Source organism: Blennius ocellaris (assembly GCF_963422515.1).
Source record: "Blennius ocellaris genome assembly, chromosome: 4".
NCBI lineage: Eukaryota > Metazoa > Chordata > Actinopteri > Blenniiformes > Blenniidae > Blennius > Blennius ocellaris.
The window spans coordinates 28,426,109-28,439,405 of record NC_137653.1 but is presented as its reverse complement, the minus strand read 5'-3'; the positions used below and the strand labels follow the sequence as shown (position 1 = coordinate 28,439,405).

The 13,297-nt window shown below is 41.6% G+C and overlaps 1 protein-coding gene across 1 annotated transcript in view; it reads left to right on the top strand.

Annotated features, from left to right (window-relative positions):
* Positions 1–13,297, top strand: part of LOC308129099 (receptor-type tyrosine-protein phosphatase gamma-like) — a gene marked incomplete at its 5' end in the record, with an annotated part of 494,500 nt that overhangs the window by 360,246 nt on the left and 120,957 nt on the right. The gene's annotated exons all lie outside the window — the stretch shown is intronic.

The following is a 13,297-nucleotide window of genomic DNA, read 5'->3' as shown; positions in this document are numbered from 1 at the left end:
TTTGATACCAACCTGATCAATAGTGGGGAGTCTGTTCAGGCCCTTTAATGGACTTTAATGTATGTAAAAGTATCAGATATGAAGTCAACACTGCAGAAGTGTAAGTTATCTTTGTGAGTTGGATGGGTTGTGGGGTTAGTAAGCAGCTCGCCTGATTAGCAGACTATTAAGTATCACAAAACTGGCTCTTGTTAGGAACGTTCCCAGTTTTTTAATTCTTTTGGAATCATTTGCCGATTTTCAAATGATTCCCTTCTCGATTACAGCGGGAGGGAGTGTCGTCACCACGCACGTTGTGTAGTAGTAGGTGCATGGTGACGTTTTTCAGCAGGAAACATGGGCGGAACACACCCTCGAAAGTTTGGTTCCATTTCAGGAGAAAGGACGACAACAGGGCAACTGGCACCTCTTGTAAAGTGGATATTTCACCAGAGAGAGGAAATACGACCAACATGCAGAAACATTTGCACACAGCAGCGATAACTTTGAATGAATGATGTCTTTTTGATCTGCTCCAGAGCGAATCTCAACCCTGCAGCGGTGGCTATGTTTCATTTTCATTTCATTTATTTATTTAAAAGGGACCGTGTACAATTTAACATCAATGTTGCCATTTGATGCATTGGACCAGATTTAGCCAGAGACTAATTTGCCTCTGCAGTCCCGTGGCAAGTAAAAGACAACTTACAAACAAGACATTCACGGGACAATGTTTAACACTTAGAGACGCATATCAAGATATTTACAAATGAGAATCGATAAGAGAATTAAGAGAACCGATAAGAGAATCAGTAAGAGAATCGACAAAGAACCGAATCATTAAGCAGAATCAGAATCCTTAAAATGGTATCAATTACACTCGCCAATCAAAACTGGGTTAACTTGCTTTTCATTGGACATAATTTCACCTCTATGACATTAAATTGCATATGAATAATGAATGAATAAATCTAGATCCCGCAGCAGTATAGCCCCGAATATCCAGAAAATGATGAGATCATGAGTCTTCAACTGGATTTAGGCCAAGAAGCCTCATAAACTAACAGAGGGACTGATGACCTCCAACAGTCAACACTGTTGTATATTTGTGTTCATACCATGTTTAAATGTATCCAGATCCAATGTGTCCAGATTACACAGGTTCATGTTGAGGGAGTGACACGGCCTTGCTGCATCTTTTGCCTCAGCGTTTCCAGATTGCTGTTATGTGTTCAAGACGTGTTTATTCAATAAGACTGCAAAGCCCACATCGAGTTATTCTCACAGGTTTCACCAACAACATTTAAACCTGTACACTTAGTAACTAATCTGATTAGCCCTCATTCAGACTGGCAATGACATTATTATTCTTCATTTCAACATCGCCACAGTTCAATACATTGACTCATCCTGAGTGTGAGGACTGAATTTTTTATTTTTTTTTACATTGAATTCAAATTGTAATGCATAGCATCACGTTAGGTCAAACTGAGTCCACTTTTAATCTTCTGAAGCAAACCAAGAGTTTGAACTCAATTTAATTTCAGGGATAGAGATCTAAAGGACTTATTGCGCTGGTGTCAGAGGTGAAAATGTTTAATGTAAATCATGGTTCACTTGCCTTCATAGCACTAATACGCAGCATATCTTTGTACTGTGTGGCTGAAATTTTGTTCATACATACTTGATATGAAGCCTTTTGGTAATAAAGGCTGACGGAATCTTGTTCAGACTGTGTTTAAGCAGCAGCCAGGATCTGACACTCACTCTGTATTTAGTCAGAACACAAAAGAAAAGTGATTGGAAGCTTAAAAATACACTTTGTATTGTGGAGCCACCTGCACACACAGCTGCTCCGTTGACAACAGAAGCAGATTTGTTTCATCAGACACTTGAATGAAACTCCTCTTTCTGTTAATTCCTGCCAGGAGGATCGTTCTCCAGTCACCATGCTTTCACAAGCAAAATGACATCTAACAATAACATTTAGTCACGTCCAAGAAAAGCTTGACGGTTCACTCTGCTTCAACCAGCTTTGTAACAAAGTAAGATTTTATGGTTTGTGTTGGTGTTAACAAACACCGGGCTGATTTGAAGATTTATACTGTGAGAAAAAAGCTTCCTCTTGTTCTGGATCTGGCCTCAGAGGGTCATGTTGGAGGTAAACAATCAGACACAGAACGAAGCAGTTGCAGGAGTTGTTTCTTGATCGTAATCAACCACAACCATCCCACCGAGAAGAACCAGGTGCTAGTTCGGTGTTAGTTGGGTCTAATCCTTCACGGGTGGCGTTTCCAATGACAAGGAACTGAGTGAGAGTCACGTCATTGTGACACCGTAAAACATCAGCACATCACTGCACACGTCATATATAACGCTAAAAGTCTTCTCAGAATACACATCACATATGAACCCATTGTGGCTCGCTGGTAATATTTGTGACCAGGTCGTACCAACAAAGCTTATGTTTGTTTGTTATAAACCACTAAACATTCAACGTGGTTTAGACTTTGTATGTTGGGCTAAATCTGGTTGGTCCATCATGTAGTCTCAATTTAGCCTGAATATAGTGGGATAAACTGGGATGTTTTTGGATCATCCAATGCGGTCAACATTTTGGACAAGTATAGTTGTTGAAATGGAGTTGTTGTTGGACTATCCAATGAATGAAACAACCCAATTTCAGCAACTATATATGGAGTTTGTTTAATGCAGACTGCACGGTGTCTGAGTGGTGACCATGTTTTCCTTTGGTTGCAAAGCATTAAACCTTTGAAGCAAATATGGCAAAACTTGCCACTTTAATAACTTTTAAATTTGTGAATACAACTATGTACATAAATATATGTTTTATCAGATGATGCCTTATACTGTAAAATATCTACATTATGAATATATCATCATAAAATTTTCACAGCTTAAAAAAAACGTAGGCCTCAGTAGTCCGAGAGACCTCCTTATTTTAAACCTCTGTTGCTCTGGGTCTCAGCTTCGGTCCACTGCTGATGTAATTTAGACAAATGAATGAAGATGTTGGCTGTAGTTTGCAAGATGGCATTGGAAGCAGATGTTTTGAGAGCCTGGAGCCAGAAACACAAAGAACTGAAGCTAAGTCAAGCTCCGCCTGCGAACTACACCTGGAACCTGCTCAGTACATCAGTTCTGATGAACTTTCACATCTCTCCTGTTTGTTCACACCTCTGTTGATCAAACCTCACTGATCTCATTTAACCTCTGAACAGTGTCTTCATCACTTTGACGGTGTCCTGAAAAGTTTTAGGAACTGGTACAAAGTAATTCATATTAACGACACAAGAGTATGAAGAAGTGAGCAGCCAGTAGTTTGGTCAGATCAGTGCCTACCGAACTCTTGAATATCACGTTCCTTATCTGCTTTTACCTATTAGCAACAAAAAACAACTCTTCTCCTGCTACTTGGATGGTTTCATGTCTAAATAGTCCAGAGCTGGATCAGTGGTATTAAACATGTGGCCCATGGGCTGAAAGTGACCCACAAGAAGTCTCAATCTTGGCATTTACAAGCTATCATTTTTCTGCTCCAGCCCAATACAGGAAATATTGGTACATATTAATTTACAATAATCTTTAAATGTAATCAGCAACAGTCTGAAAATGGCAGAATCCAAGACATACGAGACAGTAATTTTGAACACCTCTGATTTAGACCAAAGATGAATGAAGGCGAAAATCAGAGCGTTTTTTTTACAGGATCTAAGAATTACTGAGGCTCGGTACTCCTGCAGCCTTTTTGCTGCAGTGATCAGAAGTTCACGAGGCTTTCACTTCCAGCCAATGTCCTTGAAACAGTTTCTCTTTCATTTGTACCAAAACCTAAGATGTAACAAAGCGCAAAGTAACACCTGAGTTTTTCTTCCCTCCCTCCCCCATCGACTGATGAATTGGTCAGCTGAATAATTAGTAACTCTGCAGTCCGACGTGTCTTGTTTGAAAGAGGGCCAACAGTTACTTCTATTAAAGCATTGATTCATCAGCAGTTTGTGCTGCCAAAGGCAAGAGGAGGAGATTATCTCTGTAAGACATAGGACGGGGTGAAAGGAGTCAAGAGGAAGAGGCATAGTGAGGGATCAGACACTGATGGAGGTATGGCAAAGAGAGTGAGAGTGAGAGAGAGAGAGAGAGAGAGAGAGAGAGCGAGAGAGAGGGAGAGGGAGCGAGAGAGAGAGAGAGCGAGAGAGAGAGAGAGAGAGAGAGAGGGAGAGAGAGAGCGAGAGAGAGCGAGAGAGAGAGAGACAGAGAGAGAGCGAGAGAGAGAGCGAGAGAGAGCGAGAGAGAGAGAGAGCGAGAGAGAGAGAGAGCGAGAGAGAGAGAGAGGGAGCGAGAGAGAGAGAGAGCGAGAGAGAGAGAGAGCGAGAGAGAGAGAGCGAGAGAGAGAGAGAGCGAGAGAGAGCGAGAGAGAGCGAGAGAGAGAGAGAGCGAGAGAGAGAGAGAGCGAGAGAGAGAGAGCGAGAGAGAGAGAGAGCGAGAGAGAGCGAGAGAGGGAGCGAGAGAGAGAGAGAGCGAGAGAGAGAGAGAGCGAGAGAGAGAGAGAGAGCGAGAGAGAGAGAGAGCGAGAGAGAGAGAGAGAGAGAGAGAGAGAGCGAGAGAGAGAGAGAGAGAGAGCGAGAGAGAGAGAGAGAGAGAGAGAGAGAGAGAGTGACTGAGGGGGAGAGAGAGCGAGAGTCTCCACATGAGCCAAAACTATTTTTTTTCTCCCGTCATTCTTCAAAATGTTCCCGTCCAGAACGACATTGAGAAACATCTGCACCAACGCCACAACATGAAAACTCAAAACAATGTAGTGTGTATGCCAGGAGGCACTGTAACTCTGCCATGGAAATACACCAGATATGAAGAAAAAGACACCAAAAACTATGTGGTTACATGAAAGGGCATAGTCATGTGGACAGGGCCAGACGACGCTGGTACATGATACCATGAAAACTACTCAAAACCATGGAGTACATATGCCAGGACTAGGCTGCACAGAAATACACCAAAAACTAAGAAAAAAAGACACGCCGACATCATCGTTTTTCAGCAAATGTCCCCGTCAATGCCGAGGTGGCGTTTTCAAAGTTCTCCACTCAAGAACCTGTTCTCAAAACAGTGTCATGGGGTTACATGTCATGTGGACAGGGTTCATTGTAGAGATTGTAGAGAGAGAGAGAGAGAGAGAGAGAGAGAGAGAGAGAGAGAGAGAGAGAGAGAATGGGGGGGGGTAAGGGGAATGCGGTGCAGAAAAGAAATATGAGGACATGTCAGATTCGACTACGGTTTCTTTTTTTTTTCTGATTTGTCACTGCAGTGGCTCGTCCCTGGAGAGAAAGCGGGAGATGGAGCTGTAGGGAAGAATGAAGAGAGAGAGAAGGAGAAGCAGGATTTGTACTGAGAGGAGGAGAGAGGGAAAAGGGTAGATGGAGAGCCAGAAGGAGAGTAGGACATTGTGATGTGAGGCCCCGTGGCTGAGGATCTCCGGGGACGAGCCGGTGGGCTTTCACAGACAAACATTAATAATGAAACGCTAATTCCCTCTGTCCTCCTTTCTTTCTCTCCTCCTCGCTGTCTCCCTGTCTGTCATTTTTTCCTCTGTCTTCTTTATTTCTCTTAATCTCCCTGCCTTCTCTCCGTCACCCACTCTCTGTATCTCTTTGTAACCAAAACAAGCTCTCTGTTGCACTTCCAGTTATTAACGCCTTCTCTGCTTTCAAATGACTACACTGGGTGTGTGTGTGTGTGTGTGTGTGTGTGTGTGTGTGTGTGTGTGTGTGTGTGTTTGGGGGGGGGGAATCATCCAGCATATATTATTGTATTTTTTCTTGATCAGTGTTTAAAACACTGTATTTCCAAGAAGAGGCGATCACCTACGTACAGCTGCTTAACTCAACACACCAGTCTTCAGTATCAGAGCACAAAATCCACATTTCCACCTGCATGAAGAAAAAGTGCATTAAATGAAACACGGCGGCTTAGCTGCACGGAGCCTTCCTTCACAGCACGCAGCTTGGAAAAAACACTTCTTCCTCTCATATTCAATCAGCTCCGTTTTTCCGGCAATGCAAATGTCCATTATTTCGGGAAAAGAAATTAAATGAATCAGCAAATGTTTAAAGAATTTGAATGTCTGGGAGGTTACATAAAAGAAAGTGTCAAATATTTGGGTGAAACAGATTGTTACACAAGCTTTTTTGCTCAAAAATGGATTTAAGTCTCCTAAAGACTGAAACTATAATAAAACGTCATAAAGGAAAAATTGTAAAAATCATTGCAGGTATGCACACCATTAACAATACGACCATTGACAAGTGAAGTGAATAATACAGATGATGTCACTGTTTTCCATCGACTGTTAAGTTTGATATATACATATAATATACAGAATATACTTAAATTGAAGGCCGTGTTGCCTCCATATGCCTCCTGCTCAGGCAACACACAATAACACAACCAAAGCCATGTGATTAAACCACAATGAGAAATGTTCTTCATGTTGATTCCTTCAGCACCTAATTCACAGAAATGGATTCTTTTGAATAGCATGTATTCATGAACTTGATAAAGCATGAATATTGAACAGACTGTGTTTACTTCCATGTGTCCATGCACAAAGGATCTAGAAGAACAAATCCCAGTAAATCCATCATCTAAAACTCCATCACTTCATCCAAGTCACCAACTGGACTGTGTTTGCATGTGTGTGTGATTTATACCCTCAGGTCAACCAGTGTGTCTTTACAGATCCGGGATAGATTAAGAGAGGGGGAGTGTCTCTCAGTGGTAAGCAGCATGATGGACAGTTAACTACATCACTCAAACTACTCCTAAACAATGCTTAAATATGACACGTAGCAGTTTGCTTCAGTTTCTCTCTCACGGTTTTCAACTCTAATTAAGCTGAATTTGCTGTGACACTCTGACATGTCTCCCTCCATCCCTCCCACATGACATCACATTTTATTTTGTGCTTCACATCACTCCACTCAGGCAGAAGTACAGACAAAACTCTCGTTTGAAAACTCCTGTTTGCATGAGATGTCACTCATTGGTTGATCACCTGCCAAATGCAAACTCTTTGTATGAGCATGCAACTCAACACGTTTTGTACAGGATCTTAGAGACTCAGGCCAAACAGCTGTTGAGGTTGGCTCCATTTCCAAAAGTGCCAGAGAGCAGGTATAAAAGAATAGATGACTTGTAGCTGACTATATCAATGTTTCATGGTTATGGAATCTGTTACTCGTGGCTTGCTGGTGTGGTAGTTAGTGTCTTTCTGTCGGTGACTGTTTCCATGAAAGAAAGCTGAGACAACATTAAGAATTCTGACATTTCCACTGTTTGATCAACGATGGCTGAAAGTTAATTTGTTCCCTCGATCAAATCCACCTCCTTCAACAGCTCATGAAAATGTGACCTGTTTAGTAGTTTCAGGCTCATTGCTTATAATTTGTTGGTTTAAACTTCAAACTGATTGTTAAACCATCGGAGGAAAACACAAAACATGGTAGAGCCCTTAAAATCCCCATTTGAGAGGTGCCAGATGAGGCAACAATCCAAAGGACCAACGAAGGCAACAGTTTTGGTGTCAACTTCACAACAGAATTCACCGACATCCAGTCTTCTTCCATCACACAAACATAACCGGGCATTAAAACAATCAACAAGCCCAAGTGTCAAAATGACTGAGACAAAAGCCAGAGCTCCTATTGGATCAAGGATTCCAGAAGTCTCTCTTACACCTCTTAGAGTGTGTGTTCACTAAATTACCTTGCAGCCCATCTTATTTGTGGAACGTGTAACTGACAGCTCAGCTGGATAGATGAACCCCCTGTGCACTGACTGTGTGTCAAGAAGTGGGTTTAAAGGTTTACTGACACCATCACTCTTTCTTGGCTCAGAGCTCTGCGACCCTAAAACGGATGAGAGGATGAATGGATGGATGGATGGATGGATGGGTTCAGGGATAGACCTTCATGAATACTGAGACGTTTTGTGAGGATTGGACGATGTAGAAGGCCCCAAAATGCCCAGAACCGGGCAATTCTGCACGTTGAAATTCACCACTATTGTCAACATGCAGCGGCTATACCGAAGGTACTGAAGGTTGCTGACCCCTGCCTCAGAAGTGCTAGTTAAAATCCAATATGAAACAGTCCAAGGGGGCATATTGGATTGGCTTGGCATGCTTTACGTGCCTACCAAATTTCATTTATCCGAGGTGTAGCCACTGATTTTTTCTGAATGTTTGAACATTTCTAGGTGGCACTGTTGAGTCATGGTGCCCCACTCATATGTGACAAAAAAGAAAAATTAATATTTTTGTCAGGCTTGAGTTTTGTACCCAATGTGGTGAGTTTTTAAACATTTTAAGTGCCCTATAAAGGCGATTAATTTGGAAAGAAATAATGATAATAAGAATTCCTTCAGATACAATAAGGTGTGCTTTCAGTGCTCAGGCACTAATAGCACCAAACGTATTTGAAGCTGTAATATTTCATGGACTTTCGTACCTAAGAGTCCAGACACAACATCATCATCATCATCATCATCATCATCATCATCATCATGTATTTGTCTGAGACATAGAGGTGTTTTCATAATGTACTGCCGTTGTCCGTTTTCCACACAGTGCAGCAGTAAGGCAGCTGAAGGTTAGTAAGAAGTCAACAGGAAGTCAGCTTGAAATCAAGAGGAAGTGAGCCAGAAGTCAACAGGCTCTCCAAACACTGGTAGACATGAGTCTTTGTTTCTCATGGGGCCATGAGCTTCTGTGGAATTTAGAAAAAGAGCTTCTAATAAATGTTTCTTAAGTTTTTACAATACAGAAAAGCTTATTGGCCACCTGGAATTGAGAAAGAGATATATACGTTTCTTTGAATGAAAAGTCTCACAGGCCTGATGTGATCCCAGGATTTCATAGCTTTAGCGACAATCATGTTAAATGTGACACTGCTGGCGGGAGGACACAGGAATCTGTCCTGTTCATCTGGAAGAAATTGTGGGACATTGATGTGTTTCCACCAATGATTTGACTTATTGCACATTTACAGGGGACAAGGACAGGTAAAGCTGTATCAGCACAATGGTCGAAGGAAGTGAAAGAAAATTGTCTATTCTGCAAAGCAGTGGAATGCTGAGCCAGAAAGCTCTAATGCACTTCTCAACCCTGTCATTTCAAATGTTCAGCTGCTGCCACAAGGCCATCAAAAGGTACAAACGAAGATAAACTTCAAGTAAATTCTCAAACTGAATTAAAAAAAAGTAGATTCTGATCAAACACACATTCTTAACGGTCTGTTACATGACTTCGGGTCATGTTGGCTGCTCTGCTATGGAAAACTGTCTGCTCATTAAATTTTCATCTGCCCAGTTTTCAGCTGCTGTATCATTAAATGAAAAGAATCCCCACTGACCTTAACAGGGAGAGCTGTTTTTTTATGCATGAAAAATAAAAGCCTTCCTGATCTATACAGTGGTGTCAGTTTTGTTTTGGGCAGTTCTCTTCCTCTTCCTGCGTCACGTTAGCGATCAATGCTGGAATGAATCCTCTGGGAAAAACGCTGCAATGCTACACACAGTATTCATGCACATAACGAAGCCGATGATTTATCATGTTTAAGAACTCACATTAGCAGTCTGCCTAAATGGCTGTCATTAGTCACTCATATTGCTTTTATTTCCTCTGAGCATCTGGTAATCCTGTCAAAAATGTTCCTGTGATTAATGCAGACGGATACTACGGTATCCACCATGGTATCCACCATGGTATCTAGCACAGTATCGACCACAGTATTCACCACAGTATCCACCACAGTATCTACCATAGTGTCCACCATGGTATCCACCACAGTATCTACCATAGTGTCCACCATGGTATCCACCATAGTATCTACCATAGTGTCCACCATGGTATCCACCACAGTATCTACCATAGTGTCCACCATGGTATCCACCACAGTATCTACCATAGTATCCACTATGGTATTCACCACAGTATCCACCACAGTATCTACCATAGTGTCCACCATGGTATCCACCACAGTATCTACCATAGTATCCACTATGGTATTCACCACAGTATCCACAATAGTATCCACCACAGTATAAACCATGGTATCCACCACAGTATCTACCACAGTATCTACCACAGAATTTACCACAGTATCCACCACGGATCTACCATAGTATCCACCACAGTATCCACCACAGTATCTACCATAGTATCCACTACAGGATTCACCACAGTATCTACCATAGTATCCACCACAGTATCCACCACAGTATCCACCATAGTATCTACCACAGTATAAACCATGGTATCCACCACAGTATCCACCACAGTATCCACCACAGTATCTACCATAGTAGCCACCACAGTATCCACCACAGTATCTACCGTAGTATCCACTACAGGATTCACCATAGTATCCACCACAGTATCCACCACAGTATCCACCATAGTATCTACCACAGTATAAACCATGGTATCCACCACAGTATCTACCACAGCATTTACCACAGTATCTACCACGGTATCTACCATAGTATCCACCACAGTGTCCACCACAGTATCTACCATAGTATCTACCACAGTATAAACCATGGTATCCACCACAGTATCTACCACAGCATTTACCACAGTATCTACCACGGTATCTCCCATAGTATCCACCACAGTATCCACCATAGTATCTACCACAGTATAAACCATGGTATCCACCACAGTATCTACCACAGCATTTACCACAGTATCTACCACGGTATCTACCATAGTATCCACCACAGTGTCCACCACAGTATCCACTACAGGATTCACCACAGTATCTACCATTGTATCCCCCACAGTATCCACCACAGTATCCACCATAGTATCTACCACAGTATAAACCATGGTATCCACCACAGTATCTACCACAGTATTTACCACAGTATCCACCACGGTATCTACCATAGTATCCACCACAGTATCCACCACAGTATCCACCATAGTATCCACTACAGGATTCACCACAGTATCTACCATAGTATCCACCACAGTATCCACCACAGTATCCACCATAGTATCTACCACAGTATAAGCCATGGTGTCCACCACAGTATCCACCACAGTATCTACCACAGTATTTACCACAGTATCCACCACGGTATCTACCACAGTATCCACCACAGTATCCACCACAGTATCTACCATAGTATCCACTACAGGATTCACCACAGTATCCACCATAGTATCCACCATAGTATCTACCATAGTATCCACCATGGTATCCACCACATTATCTACCATGGTATCCACTATGGTATTCACCACAGTATTTACCATAGTATCCACCACAGTATCCACCACAGTATCCACCATAGTATCGACCACAGTGTAAACCATGGTATCCACCACAGTATCCACCACGGTATCTACCACAGTGTTTACCACAGTATCCACCACAGTATCCACCACAGTATCCACCACAGTATCCACCACAGTATCTACCATAGTATCCACCATAGTATCTACCATAGTGTCCACCATAGTATCTACCATAGTATCCACCATGGTATCCACCACATTATCTACCATGGTATCCACTACGGTATTCACCACAGTATTTACCATAGTACCAACCACAGTATCTACCTCAGTATCCACCAGCACTATGAGAATCATAGTGCTGTTCCACTGACTCAATTAAAACTGTGATTCACAAAAACACTAATCATCTCCAAAATAGAGCTAAAGCACCTCAAGCCTTTTGCTGTTCATCCATCCATCTTCTGAATGCTGAGGTCCTGGGCGAGTTTGACTGGCAGCAGGCTACACAATGTTGATGTTAGCAGTCAGACTGGTTGAAGATGACAGAGACCAGAGAAGATCCAGGAACCAGTTCTGCAGAGGGTTATGGTCTGAAGGACTTTACTTTAATAATGAATACAGAAATACTCGAACTATGCATACTGGGCTTATAAGTGTGGATTTCTGCTGTCACATTCAGATGGTCGGCTCACAGTTTGGTAGGATCGTGACGGCTTGGATCCACCCTGGTACATGATGAAGGATATAAGCTATAGCTTCCTGTGAAAGTTACCTCAAGGACGGCTGTGACAACACTGATTTCAGAGTGTTGTCTCTGTTCGGGTGCCAGTACAAGCAAACTTAACTGAACCCTTCAAAGCTCAAAGCAACTGAGACAAAAGGAAAACACGTAAAATGTCCCGGATTCTGTCAATGGTCCAGATCTCTCTCTTGACAGTCTTTTCTATGTTTTAACCTTCCAAGTTTTCAGGCTCCTCGTTTGGTTTGAGACATTACAGCGTGCTCCATCACTGTGATTTTCTGCTATTTTACCAGCATGCCATTCAGACAGCTCACAATGGCTCCTTCGAGACGCTGCACATACAGTCGCAAAGAAACGATGTGAGAATGACGACATGTCCATGAAAGACCTTTGTATTTGGCCACACTTCATTGTGTAGATCAAGCTTTCATTTTTCCTTTAACCCATTCAAGGGAAATTCATTGAAATACTTGGATAAAGACAAACAACTTTCAGTCAAACTTTAATGAAGTACATTTCCTCTGAGCCAGCAGCAAGTTTTATAGAAGATTGGAACAGATAACGAGGCCGAAAGAACAACAAATGACCAAAAACATTGAATGGAAGACAGAAATGCAATTAAGTGACAATTAAAATCAAACTAAATCAATTATAGATAATGACTTACATTTAAAGATACCTTTGAAAGACAAACAATATGTCATGTTGTAAAACCAACATTAAAAAACCAATAAACCTAAATGACTTATAGTAATAATAATAATAATCAACTTTTTACACAAAGTCATTGCACATGTAAAAAAAATGTTAAAATATATGATAATTTGCTGTCAAACACAATAATATACAGACATTAAAATGTATTTAATAATGCTATAGACGATCATTGTCTTGAAGTTTTAATTCCGTTTTTTGGCATTCATGATTTTTATTTAGATTTATTTGTTGTGTAAATGTGTTCCTACCAACACTTGTTTCTGGGGAACTCGTAGAATTGGCATGCAGAGGACCTTCTTGTTATGATCTTCAGTCATTTTGTGAATGAAAAACAGAGAAAGAAACAAATATTCTATCATGGCTATTATATATAGAACTGATCAACAGCAACAGTGAGGAGTAGAAGGCTCTATTTATTTTTTAGCGACCGAAAAAAATGAGAAATTTGTAAGTACGATGACGAGCCCGATAAAGACGTTTTCCTTCACCTGCTTTGACAAAGACTAATGAACCGTAAGAAGACAGATGTGAATCCA